Source organism: Musca domestica, unplaced genomic scaffold (assembly GCF_030504385.1).
Source record: "Musca domestica strain aabys unplaced genomic scaffold, Musca_domestica.polishedcontigs.V.1.1 18, whole genome shotgun sequence".
Taxonomy (NCBI): domain Eukaryota; kingdom Metazoa; phylum Arthropoda; class Insecta; order Diptera; family Muscidae; genus Musca; species Musca domestica.
In genome coordinates this window covers 6,953,826-6,962,627 of record NW_026712238.1, presented here as the reverse complement: position 1 = coordinate 6,962,627, position 8,802 = coordinate 6,953,826, and the positions used below count along the sequence as shown (strand labels likewise).

General features: G+C 33.7%; 6 non-coding genes across 6 annotated transcripts; 3 read left to right on the top strand and 3 right to left on the bottom strand.

Moving 5' to 3' along the window:
- Positions 1–3,547: 3,547 nt before the first annotated feature.
- On the bottom strand, positions 3,548–3,620 carry TRNAA-AGC (transfer RNA alanine (anticodon AGC)). The gene has a single exon. It is a non-coding gene; the product is annotated as a tRNA-Ala (tRNA).
- Positions 3,621–3,985: 365 nt separating this feature from the next.
- TRNAA-AGC (transfer RNA alanine (anticodon AGC)) lies at positions 3,986–4,058 on the top strand. The gene has a single exon. It is a non-coding gene; the product is annotated as a tRNA-Ala (tRNA).
- A 2,041-nt stretch (positions 4,059–6,099) lies between these two features.
- On the bottom strand, positions 6,100–6,172 carry TRNAA-AGC (transfer RNA alanine (anticodon AGC)). Its single transcript has one exon. It is a non-coding gene; the product is annotated as a tRNA-Ala (tRNA).
- A 487-nt stretch (positions 6,173–6,659) lies between these two features.
- On the top strand, positions 6,660–6,732 carry TRNAA-AGC (transfer RNA alanine (anticodon AGC)). Its single transcript has one exon. It is a non-coding gene; the product is annotated as a tRNA-Ala (tRNA).
- A 1,474-nt stretch (positions 6,733–8,206) lies between these two features.
- Positions 8,207–8,279, bottom strand: TRNAA-AGC (transfer RNA alanine (anticodon AGC)). The gene has a single exon. It is a non-coding gene; the product is annotated as a tRNA-Ala (tRNA).
- A 195-nt stretch (positions 8,280–8,474) lies between these two features.
- Positions 8,475–8,547, top strand: TRNAA-AGC (transfer RNA alanine (anticodon AGC)). The gene has a single exon. It is a non-coding gene; the product is annotated as a tRNA-Ala (tRNA).
- The last annotated feature ends 255 nt before the right edge of the window (positions 8,548–8,802 follow it).

Below are 8,802 nucleotides of genomic sequence, written 5' to 3'. Positions count from 1 at the left end.
TGTAGTATTCATTACGAATTTCAAATACTAAATTTGAAATAGTTCCGGTAAATAATGTCGCTAAAATCATGCCAAATATCGAGGGGTACCGTTATATGAGGGCTATACGAAGATGTGGACCTACATTTTCAATACCAAAAGTCTTGCAGGCATAATACACTTTTGAGTAAATTTTTATCAACTTACTTCATTTTATTCGGAAGCTAGAGTGATTTCCACAGGCGGACAGACGGACGGTAATTTTTAAATAGAATTTTATGCTGATAAAGAATATATATACTTTGTAGGGTCTAAAATGTTCGGAATGACAAACTTAATATACCCTCCATACTATGGTGGAGGGTATAAAAAAGATAAAAAAATATTTTTTTGTTAAACTTTTCATTAATTTTAAACTTTACAAAGGACATACTTAATTTTTTCCATTTTATTTAATTATCAAAATGATAAACTTGAATGAGAGGAAGAAGATGTCTGACATATGCTTGCCTTAATAATTTCATTAATTATGTTTCTACTAAAACAGTAACTCTCTCTCTCTCTCAAACACATGTCTATCTACAATAGCCACATTAAGACGAATTAAAATATTCTATAAAACAAAAGCACACACACACATGCTCACACACATGAGAGTCTATTGAAATAAATGCGTCGCGTGTGGTTGTCTATTAAAATTTATAATTGGTTATAAAGTCAAAACAATGGCAGAAAACTTTTTAAATAAATCCTTTTGTTTCACCACTACCACATTTGGTAAATAAACCAATTATAACTCATTTAACCAACACACACACTCATATATATGTACATAACGAGTTAAATCCTTTATAATGTATGTACATTTGAATGTGTGCGTGTGTGAGTTAACATTTAATATCCTGAATACACCGATTGTTAACATGGCAAATGGCAACATTGGCATAGGCAACAGTTGTTATGATGTTTATTAGCCTCGTTGTGGGTTTTGCCAACAATCACAAGTTCTTAGACATAACTTTAAATGTGGTAATTAAGGCTTTTTAAATGTTATTGTTATTGTAACAATAAAAACTGAAAATGTTTCAAGTTTTGAAATGTGTTAAGAGGATTATATTATAGAGAACATTAATACACATACACATTCAAAATTATAAAGTGGGGGTATATTTCACGTCGATTGTATTAAGGCATGTGTATCTTAGTGTTTGATTTAATGCTAAGGAATAAACTATAGGGTGTATTACCATATCGGGATGTCGAACTCCTGCTATGAATATCTAAGTTCGTATATTTGTGCTGAACATATGTAAGTAAAATTTTAAGGGAATGAATAAGTATTACAACAAGCGTTGATAAAAAAAACATTTTTTTTTGTCAAGAAAGCTTTGAATCACGTCGGCGTTAGCGATGCCCATTACAAGTCCGTTAAAGAAGTTAACCCTTCATAATTATTCTTAAAACCGAAAGTCGAATATCCTTGACATTTTTTACTCTGTGAAGAAAATTCTTAAAAATTCTTGTTTTAAAAATTCACCATTTTCGGTATTCACCGTAGCATGTTTCATGAAAAACTTAGAGCTTTATCTTAGTAAGGACTACTAAACATACTTTTCAGAAAATATCCTAAAAAATCCACGATTATTTGCTCAGAAAATATCCTAAAAAATTTACGTTTATTGGCTGTGATAGGCCTTCAGCAAATATCTTTAAAAATCCACGTTTAATGGCTCTAACAGGCCTTCAGAAAATATATTTAAAAATCCACGTTTAATGGCTCTAATAGGCCTTCAGAAAATATCTTTAAAAATCCACGTTTAATGGCTCTAATAGACCTTCAGAAAATATCTGTAAGAATCCTAGTTTATTGGCTTTGATAGGCCTTCAGAAAATATCTTAAAAAATCCACGTTTATTAGCTCTTATAGGTCTTCAGAAAATATCTTTAAAAATCCACATAATTGGCTCTGATAGGCCTTCAGAAAATATCTTTAAAAAATCCAAGTTTAATGGCTCTGATAGGCCTTCAGAAAATATTCTTAAGAAATTCACGTTTATTGGCTCTTTTACCACTTCGATCCACAAAACCATTTTTCAAATCAACCATCGGCCTACAGGTCCTAGTTTTCTGTGAAAATAAAACAAAACAAACAAATCCACAATTTTTTTGGAAGACATTTTTAAGACCCCGCGACTTTGTCAACAGTTCTTGTGAAAAATATTCTTACAAAAATTCACGATATTTGTCAAAGTTTTATCCAAGAAGTCCTTTTAGACGATATTTTTCAAAAATTCACAATTTCCGATGCATACATGCTTAAAACTAATTTTCTTTTAAATCCATTATTTTTGACTCCAAAACTTCTTAAAACAAAAGTTTCTTACAAAAAACCCAAGATTTTCTGTCCCAAGTCATTGAAACAAATGTTGATTTTCACATAAAATACATTTAAAAAAAAATCTATTATTTTCGGTCCATAGGTCTTTCAAGTAATGTTTGTACAATCGTAAAGTATATGTCCGCTTGTTCACGACACATGTTCATAAAAAGATCAGGAATCTCATTTAGCAGGTACTGGAGTTTTTTTTTTTTCTAAAAATCTGCAATTTTTGGTTTGCAGGTCCTTGAAAAACGCTTCTTTAAATACCCGTTATGTTCTTGATTTCTACAAAAAAATACGATTATCGGTCACAGATCTGTGAAATATATTGCTCCTTAAAAATCCACGATATTTTATCCTATGGTTCTTAAAACAAATGGTTTTTTAAAATCCATTATTTTGGACCCACAGATCTTTGAAACAATTTTCTAAAAAATCTTTTTTTTCGGCTTAACTCTAGTTTAGTAAAAACTCTTCAATTTTTTCGAAAATTTTTTCAGTGGTAGGTATTTTAACCATGATCCCGGGAAACTATTTTTTTCTTGGGGGACGGACCTGGGACCCCAAGAAGCTCCTGAAAAAACATTTTAAAAAGTCCATAATTCTTGGTCTGGAATTTTAAAAAATATTTTAAATGGTCCACAAATTTTAACTAAGAGTCCTCAAAAAATATTTTTAAACATTTACTATTCTCTATCCGAAAATTTTTGGTTTTTGGTTCGAATTTAAAAAAATATTTTTCCGATTAAAAAAAAATATTTTGATCCTCCTTTAGACGTCCTTGAAAAATATTTACAAAATCCACAGTTCTTGTAGTGGACATTTTGAAAATATTGGGGATTAGCTTCACATTTTATGATTTTTCAAATATCTGACAAGCTGTAGGAAAAGAATAAAAAATGTGGAGTATATATAATAACCACATGTGATCTAATATTGACAATAATATTGGGATTTTAGATTTCACGAGTGTTCTTATTGTTCATAATGTCGTATTATTATAAAGGGAGTTCCGAGGTGTCTTTATTGAAGAACGTTAATAGTGAACATAATACGGAAAATAATATGGCAATTCATGGGGGATTGTCGATTTGTATTAACATACACCAGTTATCAAAAAAGTGTATATTTGTTATTGATTAGCCTACACCGAATATTTTCAGCTCGTAATATAAAAAATGGATTCTCTGGAGATGCGGGGCATCGATCCCCGTACCTCTCACATGCTAAGCGAGCGCTCTACCATCTGAGCTACATCCCCTGTCAAATAAAATACATAGTGCATTAAAAATGTACTTTTTTAATATACAGCGAATTTATATCACATCACAATTTTGACTTTGTCATTCATTATAAAACGTACAAGTAAAGATATATTTCGATTATTTTAATCCAACACCCAATTTTACGTATTCAAAGCAACGACTTGTCATTGACACTAGTTTGAGTTGTACCAACATTTGTAATTCACTACTGGTGCATTGTTATTCAATTCACAATTAGTGCTCACACTTGTACTGCATGCATGTTGATACGTGACCTAGTCATCGATTTTGGAAAACTATTAAGCCACATTCATAATTAAAGTTTTGAATACATTTTAGAAATACATACCTTTTTATGTAAGGGGATGTAGCTCAGATGGTAGAGCGCTCGCTTAGCATGTGAGAGGTACGGGGATCGATGCCCCGCATCTCCAAGGAATCTTTTAAATGATTATTACAAGATGCCCATTTTCATAGGATTTCTTAAACCTACACCCTAGCAAACAAAGGATATTTATAAATAGGTAAAGTATTCCTCTGATAAAGAGGAATAATGTAAAATATATCTGCTGAAAAAACAATATAAGAAAACTAGTACGAAATACTAGTAGCTAGTAGTAGCTAGTACTAGTAGCATCAAATTAAACAAAGCTTTGAAAATTAGGCACATATACGATTGGTGCAAAAAAAAAAAGGTTTGATAATCGGTGACAGGGTCATAATCAAAAGTGACTTGATTAAAAAAAAAAACAATATTTAATAAGGAAATATGTGCAAATATGAAAGGCGAATATTTATATCGCATATTGGTTAAGAAAAAATGTTTACAGCGACAGTCAGGAACATATTATCTACAATTTAAATCATATACCCTCTGACATATAAATTATATAGCCTTCATACTATTTAGTTTCTAATTACGTTTGCAACTCTTCGGAGTGCAGTGGGTGGGTAAAATTTCACTCAAATTCATTTTAAGTCTTTAGAATTTTTAGTATTGAAGATGGGTTACATACAGGGTGAGTTGAAAAAACTGCAACCAACTTCAGACTGCTGTCATTTCTAAGCCACTGGTCCGACAGCTGTTAAAATTATTCCAGTGACAGCTCATTATATTGTTTACAAGCATACAAAAGCATTTTAGTGAGAATTCGTCCAGCATTTAAATATGAATAACTCTTTTGTGTCTCGTACCATCGCTCGTTACCGTGATACTGGTAGCGTAGCCCGACGTCAAGGAAGTGGACGAAAGAAAACAGCAACATCAGCAGAAATGGTTCGAAAAGTAAAGAAGCGACTTGATCGAATTCCGCGTCGCAGTGACCGAAAAATGGCTCGTGAGCTGAACATATGACAGAAAATTACCTATTCAGGTCCACGTCTTCGTATTGCCCCATATACCTCCTGATATTTGGTATTTTGACAATTTTGACAAAACGTTCAAGGGAATTATGCTAAAGTTGATATTTGGTGTTGTTATCTACATAGGCCCACATGTTCGAATAGACCCCATATAATTGTATCTAACGATATTCGGTATTTTGATGATATATGACACACTTTTCACCGGCATTGTTTCAAATTTGGAATTATGAATTCTATGACAGAAAATACCATATAAAAGGTACCTTCCGAAAATCGGTAGTTTGCCGATTTTAGAACTTATTCTCAACGGAATTATGTCAAAATTAGTACTTGAATTCATAATGGCACCGCCTTCTCTGCCAGAAAATTTGTCGTACAGGTCTACGTTTTTTTTTTTCAAAGATTTTTATTACTATTATTATTAATCTTCTTATACCTAACGTAATCGAACTTGTATTGATAATAAAGACTTACTTTTTCTATGAAATTTAGTCTGTAACTTATTTCGAGAGAGTAAATATATTCTTACTCATTCCTTGCAAAAAGTAAGAATACAGCTTCCACTAAAAACAGACACAGACCCACAAATTACTTATTGGCTATATTACAATAATTAAGCCTTGTTGTTTAAATTTTTTTATTATTTATTCCCGTTTTTTGCCATTAAGATCGACTCTACTTTATTTTTCATATAACTCTGAAATTTAACACAATTTTGTTTGTATTATGGCTAGGGCAACTATCATTAAAAATAATCTTTAAGGGCCCATACTTAGATATAGTGTTCATAAAGCTGTACATCTAATTTTTAACCGAAACAGCTGCAATTTATCATTAGACCGAGAAAATGTTCTATATGGATCCAATAATTACTATAACCAACATATAACGGTTTTTGTCACAGTTTATAACCAAAGAGCTAAAACTTCTATAATTGCAATTAGTTATTCGACGTAATTACTCTAACTTAGATTATGTGACCTTATAGTATTAGGTGCCATCAGAGACCCTTATGTCAATGTTACGTTTTGAGCCCATAGTCTTGCCCAATATAGACAACGATAGTTATGGAGAATTATATATCTGAGGAACTGGATTTAAAAGATCCAATGGAGATGCGGGGCATCGATCCCCGTACCTCTCACATGCTAAGCGAGCGCTCTACCATCTGAGCTACATCCCCAGTTGTATAAAACGCAAAATACTTGAAAATTTTGGTTTGAAGAAGTTTATTTAAGCCATGTCACGTACCTAAATGAGGAGGGACTAAAAATTCAGCTTCTAGAGATCATAGAACTGAGCAGAACTTAATTTTCTGTTTTAGATTTTCCAGATATACTTTTTTCATTCCTTGAGTCATTTTTCGGCCCAAAAAGAGCAGACATGTAGACTTGTCTGCAAACCTGAACACCTAGACAACGACTCAATTGCTCGTATTTAAATAGTATATGGGCACTTACATATGTGCAAAAAAACTCTATGTGAGGGTGGTAAAAACAACTTTGTATCAGGTACTTATTTAAATTCACAGCTGAAAAAACAATGGGGTGTTTAATTGCATTGTTGTACGTGACAAATTAAACAATTATTTTTTACCAAAAAAAATTAATGCATTTTTGAATTTACATTCATTTTTTTTCTTTTTGTGTGCCATTACACTTTTTTCAACAGGGGATGTAGCTCAGATGGTAGAGCGCTCGCTTAGCATGTGAGAGGTACGGGGATCGATGCCCCGCATCTCCATTGATCCTTTTAACATCCCTGTAAAAATATCTTTTACAAATCGGATAAAGAATAACGAATTATGTGTCGAATCATTTGTGGCCAGGGAATAATTATTTATTTCGAATGGCATGCCCTTATTAGAATAAAAGGTCAGGATTCTAGGTTGTTTAGGTATTATGCCTGGAAAATAATGCAAGGGGCTTCGCAGAATTAATCAATTTCCATTTCCAGTTAAGTTAAAATACAAATTTCACGAGGAGTATTTGCCAACAGTGTATTTGCTTTATCCATAAAAATGATTTTTACCACAACATGGTTATACAGGGTGAGATAAAAAACTGCAACAAAGTCAAACGCCATAATTTGTACATTTCTTTTTCAAATTTTATTGCATGAAAGCAAAAAATGTCGGAAATTTTAGAATATGTTTAGATTTGTTCGAATCGGTCAACTTTGGCACGAATTATGGCCTTCAAACGGCCAATGAAACCGTCACACGCTGCCCGAATGTTGCTCTGCTCTATTTTGGCCCATTCCCGGCGAAGCCACGGTCGATTAATACGAGCGGAGAGCGACCATCGGCTGTTATGGCGGCCCACATCATTACCATGGCCTGCGCTTGAGTTCTGGTTGCCAAGGTGCACATTTCCAGCTGATCTCTTTGGCAGGTAAACACAATCATTTTGTTTGTTTACAAACTGCTGGACAACGAATGTTTTCTCATCGGAGAAAACCAAATTCGGCAGTATACCACTTTCGTCCAGGCGAAGCAACTCTTTAGCTCTTTTGAGTGTATTTTCCTTTTGTATTTACCTAATGGCTTTACCCCGAGCCCAGTTTTCACTATTTGCGAATGGAATATTGTGATATATTCAGCTCACGAGTCATTTTTCGGCCACTGCGACGCGGGTTTCGATCAAGTCGCTTCTTTACTTTTCGAACCATTTCTGCTGATGTTGCTGTTCCTTCCGTCCACTTCCTTGACGTCGGGCTACGCTACCAGTATCACGGTAACGAGCGATGGTACGAGAGACAAAAGATTTATTCACATATAAATGCTGGAGTGCTCTAACGATAGCCACTTGTGGTTTTCCAGCCAAAAATAAAGAAATCACACTATCACGCTTGAATTCCATCACGAATAACTTTTTTCTGGAAAATTCTCACCAAAATGCTTTTGTACGCTTATAACCAATGTAATGAGCAATGTAATGTCACTGGAATAATTTTAACAGCCATCGGACGAGTGGCTTAGAAATGGCAGCAGTCTGAAGTTGGTTGCAGTTTTTTCATCTCATCCTGTAATATCAGCCCAAATTGAATAGATTTTTTCATATTCAACCGAATTTTACCATTCGGCGAAACTCGGCCCGTTATATCTATTGCTCCAATAAATATTTTTTTTTTAATCAAAGTAGGTCTGAAGACTGATTTGGATATATTTTGGCCTATTTTTTCAGCCTCCCATCCACATATATTTAAAAGGAATCCTTGGAGATGCGGGGCATCGATCCCCGTACCTCTCACATGCTAAGCGAGCGCTCTACCATCTGAGCTACATCCCCGGATGAAAAAGTTACAAGAGTAAACTAAAAAAAAAAACTATATTAAATTTAAAAAAATGCACTAAAGTTTTATTTTATTGAAGTAACGTACTGCATTACAATTAAAGCATTACTGAGTTTTTATGCATTTCAGTAGGTATTTAATACTTGAATTATTTCGTGAGACTAATTTAAAATATTTAGGGCAGCTTTCAAGGGGATGTAGCTCAGATGGTAGAGCGCTCGCTTAGCATGTGAGAGGTACGGGGATCGATGCCCCGCATCTCCATTGAATCCTTTTAAATATTGGTAGTCAACTGTAGGCAACTATGCCCCGCATTTCCAAATAATCTTTTAAGCCTAGATTAAATGGTTTGACTTTCCCTCTAACTTTGCCGTTTTTTTGTGTTACAATGTCCTGAATTTGAAATCGGACGAGAGTATATAAATAGTACCGGCCTCGGCAGAAATTGGTTAAGGTTGGGATGACGATATATATGGGAGCTATATTCAAATTCAAACCGAAGCCCGAGGATATGGGCTA